Source organism: Phyllobates terribilis, unplaced genomic scaffold (genome assembly GCF_046119375.1).
Source record: "Phyllobates terribilis strain yellow unplaced genomic scaffold, ASM4611937v1 Scaffold_9__5_contigs__length_417890890, whole genome shotgun sequence".
NCBI classification, from domain to species: domain Eukaryota; kingdom Metazoa; phylum Chordata; class Amphibia; order Anura; family Dendrobatidae; genus Phyllobates; species Phyllobates terribilis.
Genome location: NW_027362769.1, coordinates 300,790,160 through 300,808,356, shown reverse-complemented (window position 1 = coordinate 300,808,356; position 18,197 = coordinate 300,790,160). Strand labels below are relative to the sequence as shown.

At 38.4% G+C, this 18,197-nt stretch overlaps 1 protein-coding gene and 18 non-coding genes across 19 annotated transcripts in view; 8 read left to right on the top strand and 11 right to left on the bottom strand.

The window, feature by feature from the left end:
• LOC141160962 (dehydrogenase/reductase SDR family member 7B-like) overlaps positions 1-18,197 on the bottom strand; it is a 146,551-nt gene that overhangs the window by 39,388 nt on the left and 88,966 nt on the right. The window lies entirely within an intron of this gene.
• Positions 83-156, bottom strand: TRNAT-AGU (transfer RNA threonine (anticodon AGU)). Its single transcript has one exon. It is a non-coding gene; the product is annotated as a tRNA-Thr (tRNA).
• Positions 1,726-1,799, bottom strand: TRNAT-AGU (transfer RNA threonine (anticodon AGU)). Its single transcript has one exon. It is a non-coding gene; the product is annotated as a tRNA-Thr (tRNA).
• Positions 2,383-2,464, top strand: TRNAS-GCU (transfer RNA serine (anticodon GCU)). Its single transcript has one exon. It is a non-coding gene; the product is annotated as a tRNA-Ser (tRNA).
• On the top strand, positions 4,008-4,089 carry TRNAS-GCU (transfer RNA serine (anticodon GCU)). Its single transcript has one exon. It is a non-coding gene; the product is annotated as a tRNA-Ser (tRNA).
• Positions 4,984-5,057, bottom strand: TRNAT-AGU (transfer RNA threonine (anticodon AGU)). Its single transcript has one exon. It is a non-coding gene; the product is annotated as a tRNA-Thr (tRNA).
• TRNAS-GCU (transfer RNA serine (anticodon GCU)) lies at positions 5,641-5,722 on the top strand. The gene has a single exon. It is a non-coding gene; the product is annotated as a tRNA-Ser (tRNA).
• On the bottom strand, positions 6,628-6,701 carry TRNAT-AGU (transfer RNA threonine (anticodon AGU)). Its single transcript has one exon. It is a non-coding gene; the product is annotated as a tRNA-Thr (tRNA).
• On the top strand, positions 7,285-7,366 carry TRNAS-GCU (transfer RNA serine (anticodon GCU)). Its single transcript has one exon. It is a non-coding gene; the product is annotated as a tRNA-Ser (tRNA).
• Positions 8,253-8,326, bottom strand: TRNAT-AGU (transfer RNA threonine (anticodon AGU)). The gene has a single exon. It is a non-coding gene; the product is annotated as a tRNA-Thr (tRNA).
• Positions 8,910-8,991, top strand: TRNAS-GCU (transfer RNA serine (anticodon GCU)). Its single transcript has one exon. It is a non-coding gene; the product is annotated as a tRNA-Ser (tRNA).
• Positions 10,535-10,616, top strand: TRNAS-GCU (transfer RNA serine (anticodon GCU)). The gene has a single exon. It is a non-coding gene; the product is annotated as a tRNA-Ser (tRNA).
• TRNAT-AGU (transfer RNA threonine (anticodon AGU)) lies at positions 11,511-11,584 on the bottom strand. Its single transcript has one exon. It is a non-coding gene; the product is annotated as a tRNA-Thr (tRNA).
• On the top strand, positions 12,168-12,249 carry TRNAS-GCU (transfer RNA serine (anticodon GCU)). The gene has a single exon. It is a non-coding gene; the product is annotated as a tRNA-Ser (tRNA).
• Positions 13,155-13,228, bottom strand: TRNAT-AGU (transfer RNA threonine (anticodon AGU)). The gene has a single exon. It is a non-coding gene; the product is annotated as a tRNA-Thr (tRNA).
• TRNAT-AGU (transfer RNA threonine (anticodon AGU)) lies at positions 14,799-14,872 on the bottom strand. The gene has a single exon. It is a non-coding gene; the product is annotated as a tRNA-Thr (tRNA).
• TRNAS-GCU (transfer RNA serine (anticodon GCU)) lies at positions 15,456-15,537 on the top strand. The gene has a single exon. It is a non-coding gene; the product is annotated as a tRNA-Ser (tRNA).
• TRNAT-AGU (transfer RNA threonine (anticodon AGU)) lies at positions 16,424-16,497 on the bottom strand. Its single transcript has one exon. It is a non-coding gene; the product is annotated as a tRNA-Thr (tRNA).
• Positions 18,068-18,141, bottom strand: TRNAT-AGU (transfer RNA threonine (anticodon AGU)). The gene has a single exon. It is a non-coding gene; the product is annotated as a tRNA-Thr (tRNA).

Here is an 18,197-nt window from a genome sequence, read left to right as displayed (position 1 = left end):
CTATCACAGAGACTTAGCAAAGGCCAATTTGATGTTGTCCCTCTATGAGGATAGAAAGCTTCATACTGAGAAGATGAAAAGAAGGCACTGCTGAGATTTGAACTCAGGATCTCCTGTTTACTAGACAGGCGCTTTAACCAACTAAGCCACAGCACCACAAGCTGGTGAGGACGGGAAAGCCAGGGAAGATTTAGTCACTAATCGATAATTTCAAGTGGTTAATTGAGCAAAACAACATTGAGATCAGTTCCATTCCACGCACAGCAGAAGCATTGAATAAGATGTCGCTCTCAGTCATGGCAATTAAGAAACCGAGTATTTTTTGAAGAGCATTCTCGAAAAGGACCATGACAAATTTGCAGAATGCGACAGAAGCTGTATCGAGAACAAGGGCTTGGGATTTGAAGTTCCATAATTAAATGATCCATCTTTTATCACAGCTGGAAATTGGGACTTGTTTTGCTTCCCAGTCATGAGACAGAATAGACAGATTGAAAGAATGCCACTGCAGTGCCAAAAGTAGAAACAATTAGTAATGATTGATAAGTTGCTATTAAAACCCTTTGCACTGGTTCATTTCTGATAAGGTTTGTCCTAATCTAACTTTAGACAATAGATACCCTAGGAGATGAGATGAGGCCACACTGCCAAAAGCCTTTATACAATCTTCAGCATAAACACCCTGACAGCTTAAAATCCTCATGAGATCTTACCTCCTAATTTTAACTTGGTCATGTAGACAAGGGGGCCGAGTGGTTAAGGCGATGTACTGTTAATCCATTGTGCTCTGCATGCATGGGTTCGAATCCCATCCTCATCGGTATAATCTGCTTCTTTCCCTTTGACAAGATTGGCTTTCATTTTTAGGCAAAATGGTGTATACTTCAAGCATGAAAGTTGATTCTTTTCTCTTTCAAGAAAGCTGCTATATTTCAAGAAAGCTGCTATAGTACTATCGTCTGGTTTCTACATGTTCATGCAGGCAAGTTGGCTGCGTAGTTAAGATGATACATTAACAATGCAGTTAAGAGATTGAGCTATGCATGCATGGATTTGAATTCAATCTGTCCTATTTCTTTTCTGATTCTTTTAAGTTTCCAGCTCAAGGTTTTATTTTCTGCCCAAGCAATGAATTCTTCAAACATGAAAGTTTAAATCTTCTACCATTCAAGAAGGCTGCTATCAAACTTTGCTTAGAGAGTCAGATACGTAAGGAGGAGGCATTTCAAAATAGTAAAATAAAATCCACTGGTTTTACTTTTTTCATGCTTGATTCCATCTTTCTTCCTCTTTAGCACTTATAGCAGATTCTTACTCCCACTATTGCACTATCACAGAGACTTAGCAAAGGCCAATTTGATGTTGCATGCATGGCTTTGAATTCAATCTGTCCTATTTCTTTTCTGATTCTTTTATGTTTCCAGCTCAAGGTTTTATTTTCTGCCCAAGCAATGAATTCTTCAAACATGAAAGTTTAAATCTTCTACCATTCAAGAAGGCTGCTATCAAACTTTGCTTAGAGAGTCAGATACGTAAGCAGGAGGCATTTCAAAATAGTAAAATAAAACCCACTGGTTTTACTTTTTTCATGCTTGATTCCATCTTTCTTCCTCTTTAGCACTTATAGCAGATTCTTACTCCCACTATCACAGAGACTTAGCAAAGGCCAATTTGATGTTGTCCCACTATGAGGATAGAAAGCTTCATACTGAGAAGATGAAAAGAAGGCACTGCTGAGATTTGAACTCAGGATCTCCTGTTTACTAGACAGGCGCTTTAACCAACTAAGCCACAGCACCACAAGCTGGTGAGGACGGGAAAGCCAGGGAAGATTTAGTCACTAATCGATAATTTCAAGTGGTTAATTGAGCAAAACAACATTGAGCTTCAGTTCCATTCCACGCACAGCAGAAGCATTGAATAAGATGTCGCTCTCAGTCATGGCAATTAAGAAACCGAGTATTTTTTGAAGAGCATTCTCGAAAAGGACCATGACAAATTTGCAGAATGCGACAGAAGCTGTATCGAGAACAAGGGCTTGGGATTTGAAGTTCCATAATTAAATGATCCATCTTTTATCACAGCTGGAAATTGGGACTTGTTTTGCTTCCCAGTCATGAGACAGAATAGACAGATTGAAAGAATGCCACTGCAGTGCCAAAAGTAGAAACAATTAGGAATGATTGATAAGTTGCTATTAAAACCCTTTGCACTGGTTCATTTCTGATAAGGTTTGTCCTAATCTAACTTTAGACAATAGATACTCTAGGAGATGAGATGAGGCCACACTGCCAAAAGCCTTTATACAATCTTCAGCAAAAACACCCTGACAGCTTAAAATCCTCATGAGATCTTACCTCCTAATTTAAACTTGGTCATGTAGACGAGGTAGCCGAGTGGTTAAGGCGATGGACTGCTAATCCATTGTGCTCTGCATGCATGGGTTCGAATCCCATCCTCGTCGGTGTCATCTGATTCTTTCCCTTTGACAAGATTGGCTTTCATTTTTAGGCAAAATGGTGTATACTTCAAGCATGAAAGTTGATTCTTTTCTCTTTCAAGAAAGCTGCTATAGTACTATCGTCTGGTTTCTACATGTTCATGCAGGCAAGTTGGCTGCGTAGTTAAGATGATACATTAACAATGCAGTTAAGAGATTGAGCTATGCATGCATGGCTTTGAATTCAATCTGTCCTATTTCTTTTCTGATTCTTTTAAGTTTCCAGCTCAAGGTTTTATTTTCTGCCCAAGCAATGAATTCTTCAAACATGAAAGTTTAAATCTTCTACTATTCAAGAAGGCTGCTATCAAACTTTGCTTAGAGAGTCAGATACGTAAGGAGGAGGCATTTCAAAATAGTAAAATAAAATCCACTGGTTTTACTTTTTTCATGCTTGATTCCATCTTTCTTCCTCTTTAGCACTTATAGCAGATTCTTACTCCCACTATTGCACTATCACAGAGACTTAGCAAAGGCCAATTTGATGTTGCATGCATGGCTTTGAATTCAATCTGTCCTATTTCTTTTCTGATTCTTTTAAGTTTCCAGCTCAAGGTTTTATTTTCTGCCCAAGCAATGAATTCTTCAAACATGAAAGTTTAAATCTTCTACCATTCAAGAAAGCTGCTATCAAACTTTGCTTAGAGAGTCAGATACGTAAGGAGGAGGCATTTCAAAATAGTAAAATAAAATCCACTGGTTTTACTTTTTTCATGCTTGATTACATCTTTCTTCCTCTTTAGCACTTATAGCAGATTCTTACTCCCACTATCACAGAGACTTAGCAAAGGCCAATTTGATGTTGTCCCACTATGAGGATAGAAAGCTTCATACTGAGAAGATGAAAAGAAGACAATGCTGAGATATGAACTCAGGATCTCCTGTTTACTAGACAGGCGCTTTAACCAACTAAGCCACAGCACCACAAGCTGGTGAGAACGGGAAAGCCAGGGAAGATTTAGTCACTAATCGATAATTTCATGTGGTTAATTGAGCAAAACAACATTGAGCTTCAGTTCCTTTCCACGCACAGCAGAAGCATTGAATAAGATGTCGCTCTCAGTCATGGCAATAAAGAAACCGAGTATTTTTTGAAGAGCATTCTCGAAAAGGACCATGACAAATTTGCAGAATGCGACAGAAGCTGTATCGAGAACAAGGGCTTGGGATTTGAAGTTCCATAATTAAATGATCCATATTTTATCACAGCTGGAAATTGGGACTTGTTTTGCTTCCCAGTCATGAGACAGAATAGACAGATTGAAAGAATGCCACTGCAGTGCCAAAAGTAGAAACAATTAGGAATGATTGATAAGTTGCTATTAAAACCCTTTGCACTGGTTCATTTCTGATAAGGTTTGTCCTAATCTAACTTTAGACAATAGATACTCTAGGAGATGAGATGAGGCCACACTGCCAAAAGCCTTTATACAATCTTCAGCAAAAACACCCTGACAGCTTAAAATCCTCATGAGATCTTACCTCCTAATTTAAACTTGGTCATGTAGACGAGGTGGCCGAGTGGTTAAGGCTATGGACTGCTAATCCATTGTGCTCTGCATGCATGGGTTTGCATCCCATCCTCGTCGGTATTATCTGCTTCCTTCTCTTTGACAAGATTGGCTTTCATTTTTAGGCAAAATGGTGTATACTTCAAGCATGAAAGTTGATTCTTTTCTCTTTCAAGAAAGCTGCTATAGTACTATCGTCTGGTTTTTACATGTTCATGCAGGCAAGTTGGCTGCGTAGTTAAGATGATACATTAACAATGCAGTTAAGAGATTGAGCTATGCATGCATGGCTTTGAATTCAATCTGTCCTATTTCTTTTCTGATTCTTTTAAGTTTCCAGCTCAAGGTTTTATTTTCTGCCCAAGCAATGAATTCTTCAAACATGAAAGTTTAAATCTTCTACCATTCAAGAAGGCTGCTATCAAACTTTGCTTAGAGAGTCAGATACGTAAGGAGGAGGCATTTCAAAATAGTAAAATAAAATCCACTGGTTTTACTTTTTTCATTCTTGATTCCATCTTTCTTCCTCTTTAGCACTTATAGCAGATTCTTACTCCCACTATTGCACTATCACAGAGACTTAGCAAAGGCCAATTTGATGTTGCATGCATGGCTTTGAATTCAATCTGTCCTATTTCTTTTCTGATTCTTTTAAGTTTCCAGCTCAAGGTTTTATTTTCTGCCCAAGCAATGAATTCTTCAAACATGAAAGTTTAAATCTTCTACCATTCAAGAAGGCTGCTATCAAACTTTGCTTAGAGAGTCAGATACGTAAGGAGGAGGCATTTTAAAATAGTAAAATAAAATCCACTGGTTTTACATTTTTCATGCTTGATTCCATCTTTCTTCCTCTTTAGCACTTATAGCAGATTCTTACTCCCACTATTGCACTATGACAGAGACTTAGCAAAGGCCAATTTGATGTTGTCCCACTATGAGGATAGAAAGCTTCATACTGAGAAGATGAAAAGAAGGCACTGCTGAGATTTGAACTCAGGATCTCCTGTTTACTAGACAGGCGCTTTAACCAACTAAGCCACAGCACCACAAGCTGGTGAGGACGGGAAAGCCAGGGAAGATTTAGTCACTAATCGATAATTTCAAGTGGTTAATTGAGCAAAACAACATTGAGCTTCAGTTCCATTCCACGCACAGCAGAAGCATTGAATAAGATGTCGCTCTCAGTCATGGCAATTAAGAAACCGAGTATTTTTTGAAGAGCATTCTCGAAAAGGACCATGACAAATTTGCAGAATGCGACAGAAGCTGTATCGAGAACAAGGGCTTGGGATTTGAAGTTCCATAATTAAATGATCCATCTTTTATCACAGCTGGAAATTGGGACTTGTTTTGCTTCCCAGTCATGAGACAGAATAGACAGATTGAAAGAATGCCACTGCAGTGCCAAAAGTAGAAACAATTAGTAATGATTGATAAGTTGCTATTAAAACCCTTTGCACTGGTTCATTTCTGATAAGGTTTGTCCTAATCTAACTTTAGACAATAGATACCCTAGGAGATGAGATGAGGCCACACTGCCAAAAGCCTTTATACAATCTTCAGCATAAACACCCTGACAGCTTAAAATCCTCAAGAGATCTTACCTCCTAATTTTAACTTGGTCATGTAGACGAGGGGGCCGAGTGGTTAAGGCGATGGACTGCTAATCCATTGTGCTCTGCATGCATGGGTTCGAATCCCATCCTCATCGGAATAATCTGCTTCTTTCCCTTTGACAAGATTGGCTTTCATTTTTAGGCAAAATGGTGTATACTTCAAGCATGAAAGTTGATTCTTTTCTCTTTCAAGAAAGCTGCTATATTTCAAGAAAGCTGCTATAGTACTATCGTCTGGTTTCTACATGTTCATGCAGGCAAGTTGGCTGCGTAGTTAAGATGATACAATAACAATGCAGTTAAGAGATTGAGCTATGCATGCATGGATTTGAATTCAATCTGTCCTATTTCTTTTCTGATTCTTTTAAGTTTCCAGCTCAAGGTTTTATTTTCTGCCCAAGCAATGAATTCTTCAAACATGAAAGTTTAAATCTTCTACCATTCAAGAAGGCTGCTATCAAACTTTGCTTAGAGAGTCAGATACGTAAGGAGGAGGCATTTCAAAATAGTAAAATAAAATCCACTGGTTTTACTTTTTTCATGCTTGATTCCATCTTTCTTCCTCTTTAGCACTTATAGCAGATTCTTACTCCCACTATTGCACTATCACAGAGACTTAGCAAAGGCCAATTTGATGTTGCATGCATGGCTTTGAATTCAATCTGTCCTATTTCTTTTCTGATTCTTTTAAGTTTCCAGCTCAAGGTTTTATTTTCTGCCCAAGCAATGAATTCTTCAAACATGAAAGTTTAAATCTTCTACCATTCAAGAAGGCTGCTATCAAACTTTGCTTAGAGAGTCAGATACGTAAGGAGGAGGCATTCAAAATAGTAAAATAAAATCCACTGGTTTTTTCTTTTTTCATGCTTGATTCCATCTTTCTTCCTCTTTAGCACTTATAGCAGATTCTTACTCCCACTATCACAGAGACTTAGCAAAGGCCAATTTGATGTTGTCCCACTATGAGGATAGAAAGCTTCATACTGAGAAGATGAAAAGAAGGCACTGCTGAGATTTGAACTCAGGATCTCCTGTTTACTAGACAGGCGCTTTAACCAACTAAGCCACAGCACCACAAGCTGGTGAGGACGGGAAAGTCAGGGAAGATTTAGTCACTAATCGATAATTTCAAGTGGTTAATTGAGCAAAACAACATTGAGCTTCAGTTCCATTCCACGCACAGCAGAAGCATTGAATAAGATGTCGCTCTCAGTCATGGCAATTAAGAAACCGAGTATTTTTTGAAGAGCATTCTCGAAAAGGACCATGACAAATTTGCAGAATGCGACAGAAGCTGTATCGAGAACAAGGGCTTGGGATTTGAAGTTCCATAATTAAATGATCCATCTTTTATCACAGCTGGAAATTGGGACTTGTTTTGCTTCCCAGTCATGAGACAGAATAGACAGATTGAAAGAATGCCACTGCAGTGCCAAAAGTAGAAACAATTAGGAATGATTGATAAGTTGCTATTAAAACCCTTTGCACTGGTTCATTTCTGATAAGGTTTGTCCTAATCTAACTTTAGACAATAGATACTCTAGGAGATGAGATGAGGCCACACTGCCAAAAGCCTTTATACAATCTTCAGCAAAAACACCCTGACAGCTTAAAATCCTCATGAGATCTTACCTCCTAATTTAAACTTGGTCATGTAGACAAGGTGGCCGAGTGGTTAAGGCGATGGACTGCTAATCCATTGTGCTCTGCATGCATGGGTTCGAATCCCATCCTCGTCGGTATAATCTGCGTCTTTCCCTTTGACAAGATTGGCTTTCATTTTTAGGCAAAATGGTGTATACTTCAAGCATGAAAGTTGATTCTTTTCTCTTTCAAGAAAGCTGCTATAGTACTATCGTCTGGTTTTTACATGTTCATGCAGGCAAGTTGGCTGCGTAGTTAAGATGATACATTAACAATGCAGTTAAGAGATTGAGCTATGCATGCATGGCTTTGAATTCAATCTGTCCTATTTCTTTTCTGATTCTTTTAAGTTTCCAGCTCAAGGTTTTATTTTCTGCCCAAGCAATGAATTCTTCAAACATGAAAGTTTAAATCTTCTACCATTCAAGAAGGCTGCTATCAAACTTTGCTTAGAGAGTCAGATACGTAAGGAGGAGGCATTTCAAAATAGTAAAATAAAATCCACTGGTTTTACTTTTTTCATTCTTGATTCCATCTTTCTTCCTCTTTAGCACTTATAGCAGTTTCTTACTCCCACTATTGCACTATCACAGAGACTTAGCAAAGGCCAATTTGATGTTGCATGCATGGCTTTGAATTCAATCTGTCCTATTTCTTTTCTGATTCTTTTATGTTTCCAGCTCAAGGTTTTATTTTCTGCCCAAGCAATGAATTCTTCAAACATGAAAGTTTAAATCTTCTACCATTCAAGAAGGCTGCTATCAAACTTTGCTTAGAGAGTCAGATACGTAAGGAGGAGGCATTTCAAAATAGTAAAATAAAATCCACTGGTTTTACTTTTTTCATGCTTGATTCCATCTTTCTTCCTCTTTAGCACTTATAGCAGATACTTACTCCCACTATCACAGAGACTTAGCAAAGGCCAATTTGATGTTGTCCCACTATGAGGATAGAAAGCTTCATACTGAGAAGATGAAAAGAAGGCACTGCTGAGATTTGACCTCAGGATCTCCTGTTTACTAGACAGGCGCTTTAACCAACTAAGCCACAGCACCACAAGCTGGTGAGGACGGGAAAGCCAGGGAAGATTTAGTCACTAATCGATAATTTCAAGTGGTTAATTGAGCAAAACAACATTGAGCTTCAGTTCCATTCCACGCACAGCAGAAGCATTGAATAAGATGTCGCTCTCAGTCATGGCAATTAAGAAACCGAGTATTTTTTGAAGAGCATTCTCGAAAAGGACCATGACAAATTTGCAGAATGCGACAGAAGCTGTATCGAGAACAAGGGCTTGGGATTTGAAGTTCCATAATTAAATGATCCATCTTTTATCACAGCTGGAAATTGGGACTTGTTTTGCTTCCCAGTCATGAGACAGAATAGACAGATTGAAAGAATGCCACTGCAGTGCCAAAAGTAGAAACAATTAGGAATGATTGATAAGTTGCTATTAAAACCCTTTGCACTGGTTCATTTCTGATAAGGTTTGTCCTAATCTAACTTTAGACAATAGATACTCTAGGAGATGAGATGAGGCCACACTGCCAAAAGCCTTTATACAATCTTCAGCAAAAACACCCTGACAGCTTAAAATCCTCATGAGATCTTACCTCCTAATTTAAACTTGGTCATGTAGATGAGGTGGCCGAGTGGTTAAGGCGATGGACTGCTAATCCATTGTGCTCTGCATGCATGGGTTCGAATCCCATCCTCGTCGGTGTCATCTGCTTCTTTCCCTTTGACAAGATTGGCTTTCATTTTTAGGCAAAATGGTGTATACTTCAAGCATGAAAGTTGATTCTTTTCTCTTTCAAGAAAGCTGCTATAGTACTATCGTCTGGTTTCTACATGTTCATGCAGGCAAGTTGGCTGCGTAGTTAAGATGATACATTAACAATGCAGTTAAGAGATTGAGCTATGCATGCATGGCTTTGAATTCAATCTGTCCTATTTCTTTTCAGATTCTTTTAAGTTTCCAGCTCAAGGTTTTATTTTCTGCCCAAGCAATGAATTCTTCAAACATGAAAGTTTAAATCTTCTACTATTCAAGAAGGCTGCTATCAAACTTTGCTTAGAGAGTCAGATACGTAAGGAGGAGGCATTTCAAAATAGTAAAATAAAATCCACTGGTTTTACTTTTTTCATGCTTGATTCCATCTTTCTTCCTCTTTAGCACTTATAGCAGATTCTTACTCCCACTATTGCACTATCACAGAGACTTAGCAAAGGCCAATTTGATGTTGCATGCATGGCTTTGAATTCAATCTGTCCTATTTCTTTTCTGATTCTTTTAAGTTTCCAGCTCAAGGTTTTATTTTCTGCCCAAGCAATGAATTCTTCAAACATGAAAGTTTAAATCTTCTACCATTCAAGAAAGCTGCTATCAAACTTTGCTTAGAGAGTCAGATACGTAAGGAGGAGGCATTTCAAAATAGTAAAATAAAATCCACTGGTTTTACTTTTTTCATGCTTGATTACATCTTTCTTCCTCTTTAGCACTTATAGCAGATTCTTACTCCCACTATCACAGAGACTTAGCAAAGGCCAATTTGATGTTGTCCCACTATGAGGATAGAAAGCTTCATACTGAGAAGATGAAAAGAAGACAATGCTGAGATATGAACTCAGGATCTCCTGTATACTAGACAGGCGCTTTAACCAACTAAGCCACAGCACCACAAGCTGGTGAGAACGGGAAAGCCAGGGAAGATTTAGTCACTAATCGATAATTTCAAGTGGTTAATTGAGCAAAACAACATTGAGCTTCAGTTCCTTTCCACGCACAGCAGAAGCATTGAATAAGATGTCGCTCTCAGTCATGGCAATAAAGAAACCGAGTATTTTTTGAAGAGCATTCTCGAAAAGGACCATGACAAATTTGCAGAATGCGACAGAAGCTGTATCGAGAACAAGGGCTTGGGATTTGAAGTTCCATAATTAAATGATCCATATTTTATCACAGCTGGAAATTGGGACTTGTTTTGCTTCCCAGTCATGAGACAGAATAGACAGATTGAAAGAATGCCACTGCAGTGCCAAAAGTAGAAACAATTAGGAATGATTGATAAGTTGCTATTAAAACCCTTTGCACTGGTTCATTTCTGATAAGGTTTGTCCTAATCTAACTTTAGACAATAGATACTCTAGGAGATGAGATGAGGCCACACTGCCAAAAGCCTTTATACAATCTTCAGCAAAAACACCCTGACAGCTTAAAATCCTCATGAGATCTTACCTCCTAATTTAAACTTGGTCATGTAGACGAGGTGGCCGAGTGGTTAAGGCTATGGACTGCTAATCCATTGTGCTCTGCATGCATGGGTTTGCATCCCATCCTCGTCGGTATTATCTGCTTCCTTCTCTTTGACAAGATTGGCTTTCATTTTTAGGCAAAATGGTGTATACTTCAAGCATGAAAGTTGATTCTTTTCTCTTTCAAGAAAGCTGCTATAGTACTATCGTCTGGTTTTTACATGTTCATGCAGGCAAGTTGGCTGCGTAGTTAAGATGATACATTAACAATGCAGTTAAGAGATTGAGCTATGCATGCATGGCTTTGAATTCAATCTGTCCTATTTCTTTTCTGATTCTTTTAAGTTTCCAGCTCAAGGTTTTATTTTCTGCCCAAGCAATGAATTCTTCAAACATGAAAGTTTAAATCTTCTACCATTCAAGAAGGCTGCTATCAAACTTTGCTTAGAGAGTCAGATACGTAAGGAGGAGGCATTTCAAAATAGTAAAATAAAATCCACTGGTTTTACTTTTTTCATTCTTGATTCCATCTTTCTTCCTCTTTAGCACTTATAGCAGATTCTTACTCCCACTATTGCACTATCACAGAGACTTAGCAAAGGCCAATTTGATGTTGCATGCATGGCTTTGAATTCAATCTGTCCTATTTCTTTTCTGATTCTTTTAAGTTTCCAGCTCAAGGTTTTATTTTCTGCCCAAGCAATGAATTCTTCAAACATGAAAGTTTAAATCTTCTACCATTCAAGAAGGCTGCTATCAAACTTTGCTTAGAGAGTCAGATACGTAAGGAGGAGGCATTTTAAAATAGTAAAATAAAATCCACTGGTTTTACATTTTTCATGCTTGATTCCATCTTTCTTCCTCTTTAGCACTTATAGCAGATTCTTACTCCCACTATTGCACTATCACAGAGACTTAGCAAAGGCCAATTTGATGTTGTCCCACTATGAGGATAGAAAGCTTCATACTGAGAAGATGAAAAGAAGGCACTGCTGAGATTTGAACTCAGGATCTCCTGTTTACTAGACAGGCGCTTTAACCAACTAAGCCACAGCACCACAAGCTGGTGAGGACGGGAAAGCCAGGGAAGATTTAGTCACTAATCGATAATTTCAAGTGGTTAATTGACCAAAACAACATTGAGCTTCAGTTCCATTCCACGCACAGCAGAAGCATTGAATAAGATGTCGCTCTCAGTCATGGCAATTAAGAAACCGAGTATTTTTTGAAGAGCATTCTCGAAAAGGACCATGACAAATTTGCAGAATGCGACAGAAGCTGTATCGAGAACAAGGGCTTGGGATTTGAAGTTCCATAATTAAATGATCCATCTTTTATCACAGCTGGAAATTGGGACTTGTTTTGCTTCCCAGTCATGAGACAGAATAGACAGATTGAAAGAATGCCACTGCAGTGCCAAAAGTAGAAACAATTAGTAATGATTGATAAGTTGCTATTAAAACCCTTTGCACTGGTTCATTTCTGATAAGGTTTGTCCTAATCTAACTTTAGACAATAGATACCCTAGGAGATGAGATGAGGCCACACTGCCAAAAGCCTTTATACAATCTTCAGCATAAACACCCTGACAGCTTAAAATCCTCAAGAGATCTTACCTCCTAATTTTAACTTGGTCATGTAGACGAGGGGGCCGAGTGGTTAAGGCGATGGACTGCTAATCCATTGTGCTCTGCATGCATGGGTTCGAATCCCATCCTCATCGGTATAATCTGCTTCTTTCCCTTTGACAAGATTGGCTTTCATTTTCAGGCAAAATGGTGTATACTTCAAGCATGAAAGTTGATTCTTTTCTCTTTCAAGAAAGCTGCTATATTTCAAGAAAGCTGCTATAGTACTATCGTCTGGTTTCTACATGTTCATGCAGGCAAGTTGGCTGCGTAGTTAAGATGATACATTAACAATGCAGTTAAGAGATTGAGCTATGCATGCATGGATTTGAATTCAATCTGTCCTATTTCTTTTCTGATTCTTTTAAGTTTCCAGCTCAAGGTTTTATTTTCTGCCCAAGCAATGAATTCTTCAAACATGAAAGTTTAAATCTTCTTCCATTCAAGAAGGCTGCTATCAAACTTTGCTTAGAGAGTCAGATACGTAAGGAGGAGGCATTTCAAAATAGTAAAATAAAATCCACTGGTTTTACTTTTTTCATGCTTGATTCCATCTTTCTTCCTCTTTAGCACTTATAGCAGATTCTTACTCCCACTATTGCACTATCACAGAGACTTAGCAAAGGCCAATTTGATGTTGCATGCATGGCTTTGAATTCAATCTGTCCTATTTCTTTTCTGATTCTTTTAAGTTTCCAGCTCAAGGTTTTATTTTCTGCCCAAGCAATGAATTCTTCAAACATGAAAGTTTAAATCTTCTACCATTCAAGAAGGCTGCTATCAAACTTTGCTTAGAGAGTCAGATACGTAAGGAGGAGGCATTTCAAAATAGTAAAATAAAATCCACTGGTTTTACTTTTTTCATGCTTGATTCCATCTTTCTTCCTCTTTAGCACTTATAGCAGATTCTTACTCCCACTATCACAGAGACTTAGCAAAGGCCAATTTGATGTTGTCCCACTATGAGGATAGAAAGCTTCATACTGAGAAGATGAAAAGAAGGCACTGCTGAGATTTGAACTCAGGATCTCCTGTTTACTAGACAGGCGCTTTAACCAACTAAGCCACAGCACCACAAGCTGGTGAGGACGGGAAAGCCAGGGAAGATTTAGTCACTAATCGATAATTTCAAGTGGTTAATTGAGCAAAACAACATTGAGCTTCAGTTCCATTCCACGCACAGCAGAAGCATTGAATAAGATGTCGCTCTCAGTCATGGCAATTAAGAAACCGAGTATTTTTTGAAGAGCATTCTCGAAAAGGACCATGACAAATTTGCAGAATGCGACAGAAGCTGTATCGAGAACAAGGGCTTGGGATTTGAAGTTCCATAATTAAATGATCCATCTTTTATCACAGCTGGAAATTGGGACTTGTTTTGCTTCCCAGTCATGAGACAGAATAGACAGATTGAAAGAATGCCACTGCAGTGCCAAAAGTAGAAACAATTAGTAATGATTGATAAGTTGCTATTAAAACCCTTTGCACTGGTTCATTTCTGTTAAGGTTTGTCCTAATCTAACTTTAGACAATAGATACCCTAGGAGATGAGATGAGGCCACACTGCCAAAAGCCTTTATACAATCTTCAGCATAAACACCCTGACAGCTTAAAATCCTCAAGAGATCTTACCTCCTAATTTTAACTTGGTCATGTAGACGAGGGGGCCAAGTGGTTAAGGCGATGGACTGCTAATCCATTGTGCTCTGCATGCATGGGTTCGAATCCCATCCTCATCGGTATAATCTGCTTCTTTCCCTTTGACAAGATTGGCTTTCATTTTTAGGCAAAATGGTGTATACTTCAAGCATGAAAGTTGATTCTTTTCTCTTTCAAGAAAGCTGCTATATTTCAAGAAAGCTGCTATAGTACTATCGTCTGGTTTCTACATGTTCATGCAGGCAAGTTGGCTGCGTAGTTAAGATGATACATTAACAATGCAGTTAAGAGATTGAGCTATGCATGCATGGATTTGAATTCAATCTGTCCTATTTCTTTTCTGATTCTTTTAAGTTTCCAGCTCAAGGTTTTATTTTCTGCCCAAGCAATGAATTCTTCAAACATGAAAGTTTAAATCTTCTACCATTCAAGAAGGCTGCTATCAAACTTTGCTTAGAGAGTCAGATACGTAAGGAGGAGGCATTTCAAAATAGTAAAATAAAATCCACTGGTTTTACTTTTTTCATGCTTGATTCCATCTTTCTTCCTCTTTAGCACTTATAGCAGATTCTTACTCCCACTATTGCACTATCACAGAGACTTAGCAAAGGCCAATTTGATGTTGCATGCATGGCTTTGAATTCAATCTGTCCTATTTCTTTTCTGATTCTTTTAAGTTTCCAGCTCAAGGTTTTATTTTCTGCCCAAGCAATGAATTCTTCAAACATGAAAGTTTAAATCTTCTACCATTCAAGAAGGCTGCTATCAAACTTTGCTTAGAGAGTCAGATACGTAAGGAGGAGGCATTTCAAAATAGTAAAATAAAATCCACTGGTTTTACTTTTTTCATGCTTGATTCCATCTTTCTTCCTCTTTAGCACTTATAGCAGATTCTTACTCCCACTATCACAGAGACTTAGCAAAGGCCAATTTGATGTTGTCCCACTATGAGGATAGAAAGCTTCATACTGAGAAGATGAAAAGAAGGCACTGCTGAGATTTGAACTCAGGATCTCCTGTTTACTAGACAGGCGCTTTAACCAACTAAGCCACAGCACCACAAGCTGGTGAGGACGGGAAAGTCAGGGAAGATTTAGTCACTAATCGATAATTTCAAGTGGTTAATTGAGCAAAACAACATTGAGCTTCAGTTCCATTCCACGCACAGCAGAAGCATTGAATAAGATGTCGCTCTCAGTCATGGCAATTAAGAAACCGAGTATTTTTTGAAGAGCATTCTCGAAAAGGACCATGACAAATTTGCAGAATGCGACAGAAGCTGTATCGAGAACAAGGGCTTGGGATTTGAAGTTCCATAATTAAATGATCCATCTTTTATCACAGCTGGAAATTGGGACTTGTTTTGCTTCCCAGTCATGAGACAGAATAGACAGATTGAAAGAATGCCACTGCAGTGCCAAAAGTAGAAACAATTAGGAATGATTGATAAGTTGCTATTAAAACCCTTTGCACTGGTTCATTTCTGATAAGGTTTGTCCTAATCTAACTTTAGACAATAGATACTCTAGGAGATGAGATGAGGCCACACTGCCAAAAGCCTTTATACAATCTTCAGCAAAAACACCCTGACAGCTTAAAATCCTCATGAGATCTTACCTCCTAATTTAAACTTGGTCATGTAGACGAGGTGGCCGAGTGGTTAAGGCGATGGACTGCTAATCCTTTGTGCTCTGCATGCATGGGTTCGAATCCCATCCTCGTCGGTGTCATCTGCTTCTTTCCCTTTGACAAGATTGGCTTTCATTTTTAGGCAATATGGTGTATACTTCAAGCATGAAAGTTGATTCTTTTCTCTTTCAAGAAAGCTGCTATAGTACTATCGTCTGGTTTCTACATGTTCATGCAGGCAAGTTGGCTGCGTAGTTAAGATGATACATTAACAATGCAGTTAAGAGATTGAGCTATGCATGCATGGCTTTGAATTCAATCTGTCCTATTTCTTTTCTGATTCTTTTAAGTTTCCAGCTCAAGGTTTTATTTTCTGCCCAAGCAATGAATTCTTCAAACATGAAAGTGTAAATCTTCTACCATTCAAGAAGGCTGCTATCAAACTTTGCTTAGAGAGTCAGATACGTAAGGAGGAGGCATTTCAAAATAGTAAAATAAAATCCACTGGTTTTACTTTTTTCATTCTTGATTCCATCTTTCTTCCTCTTTAGCACTTATAGCAGATTCTTACTCCCACTATTGCACTATCACAGAGACTTAGCAAAGGCCAATTTGATGTTGCATGCATGGCTTTGAATTCAATCTGTCCTATTTCTTTTCTGATTCTTTTAAGTTTCCAGCTCAAGGTTTTATTTTCTGCCCAAGCAATGAATTCTTCAATCATGAAAGTTTAAATCTTCTACCATTCAAGAAGGCTGCTATCAAACTTTGCTTAGAGAGTCAGATACGTAAGGAGGAGGCATTTCAAAATAGTAAAATAAAATCCACTGGTTTTACTTTTTTCATGCTTGATTACATCTTTCTTCCTCTTTAGCACTTATAGCAGATTCTTACTCCCACTATCACAGAGACTTAGCAAAGGCCAATTTGATGTTGTCCCACTATGAGGATAGAAAGCTTCATACTGAGAAGATGAAAAGAAGGCACTGCTGAGATTTGAACTCAGGATCTCCTGTTTACTAGACAGGCGCTTTAACCAACTAAGCCACAGCACCACAAGCTGGTGAGGACGGGAAAGCCAGGGAAGATTTAGTCACTAATCGATAATTTCAAGTGGTTAATTGAGCAAAACAACATTGAGCTTCAGTTCCATTCCACGCACAGCAGAAGCATTGAATAAGATGTCGCTCTCAGTCATGGCAATTAAGAAACCGAGTATTTTTTGAAGAGCATTCTCGAAAAGGACCATGACAAATTTGCAGAATGCGACAGAAGCTGTATCGAGAACAAGGGCTTGGGATTTGAAGTTCCATAATTAAATGATCCATCTTTTATCACAGCTGGAAATTGGGACTTGTTTTGCTTCCCAGTCATGAGACAGAATAGACAGATTGAAAGAATGCCACTGCAGTGCCAAAAGTAGAAACAATTAGGAATGATTGATAAGTTGCTATTAAAACCCTTTGCACTGGTTCATTTCTGATAAGGTTTGTCCTAATCTAACTTTAGACAATAGATACCCTAGGAGATGAGATGAGGCCACACTGCCAAAAGCCTTTATACAATCTTCAGCATAAACACCCTGACAGCTAAAAATCCTCAAGAGATCTTACCTCCTAATTTTAACTTGGTCATGTAGACGAGGGGGCCAAGTGGTTAAGGCGATGGACTGCTAATCCATTGTGCTCTGCATGCATGGGTTCGAATCCCATCCTCATCGGTATAATCTGCTTCTTTCCCTTTGACAAGATTGGCTTTCATTTTTAGGCAAAATGGTGTATACTTCAAGCATGAAAGTTGATTCTTTTCTCTTTCAAGAAAGCTGCTATATTTCAAGAAAGCTGCTATAGTACTATCGTCTGGTTTCTACATGTTCATGCAGGCAAGTTGGCTGCGTAGTTAAGATGATACATTAACAATGCAGTTAAGAGATTGAGCTATGCATGCATGGATTTGAATTCAATCTGTCCTATTTCTTTTCTGATTCTTTTAAGTTTCCAGCTCAAGGTTTTATTTTCTGCCCAAGCAATGAATTCTTCAAACATGAAAGTTTAAATCTTCTACCATTCAAGAAGGCTGCTATCAAACTTTGCTTAGAGAGTCAGATACGTAAGGAGGAGGCATTTCAAAATAGTAAAATAAAATCCACTGGTTTTACTTTTTTCATGCTTGATTCCATCTTTCTTCCTCTTTAGCACTTATAGCAGATTCTTACTCCCACTATTGCACTATCACAGAGACTTAGCAAAGGCCAATTTGATGTTGCATGCATGGCTTTGAATTCAATCTGTCCTATTTCTTTTCTGATTCTTTTAAGTTTCCAGCTCAAGGTTTTATTTTCTGCCCAAGCAATGAATTCTTCAAACATGAAAGTTTAAATCTTCTACCATTCAAGAAGGCTGCTATCAAACTTTGCTTAGAGAGTCAGATACGTAAGGAGGAGGCATTTCAAAATAGTAAAATAAAATCCACTGGTTTTACTTTTTTCATGCTTGATTCCATCTTTCTTCCTCTTTAGCACTTATAGCAGATTCTTACTCCCACTATCACAGAGACTTAGCAAAGGCCAATTTGATGTTGTCCCACTATGAGGATAGAAAGCTTCATACTGAGAAGATGAAAAGAAGGCACTGCTGAGATTTGAACTCAGGATCTCCTGTTTACTAGACAGGCGCTTTAACCAACTAAGCCACAGCACCACAAGCTGGTGAGGACGGGAAAGTCAGGGAAGATTTAGTCACTAATCGATAATTTC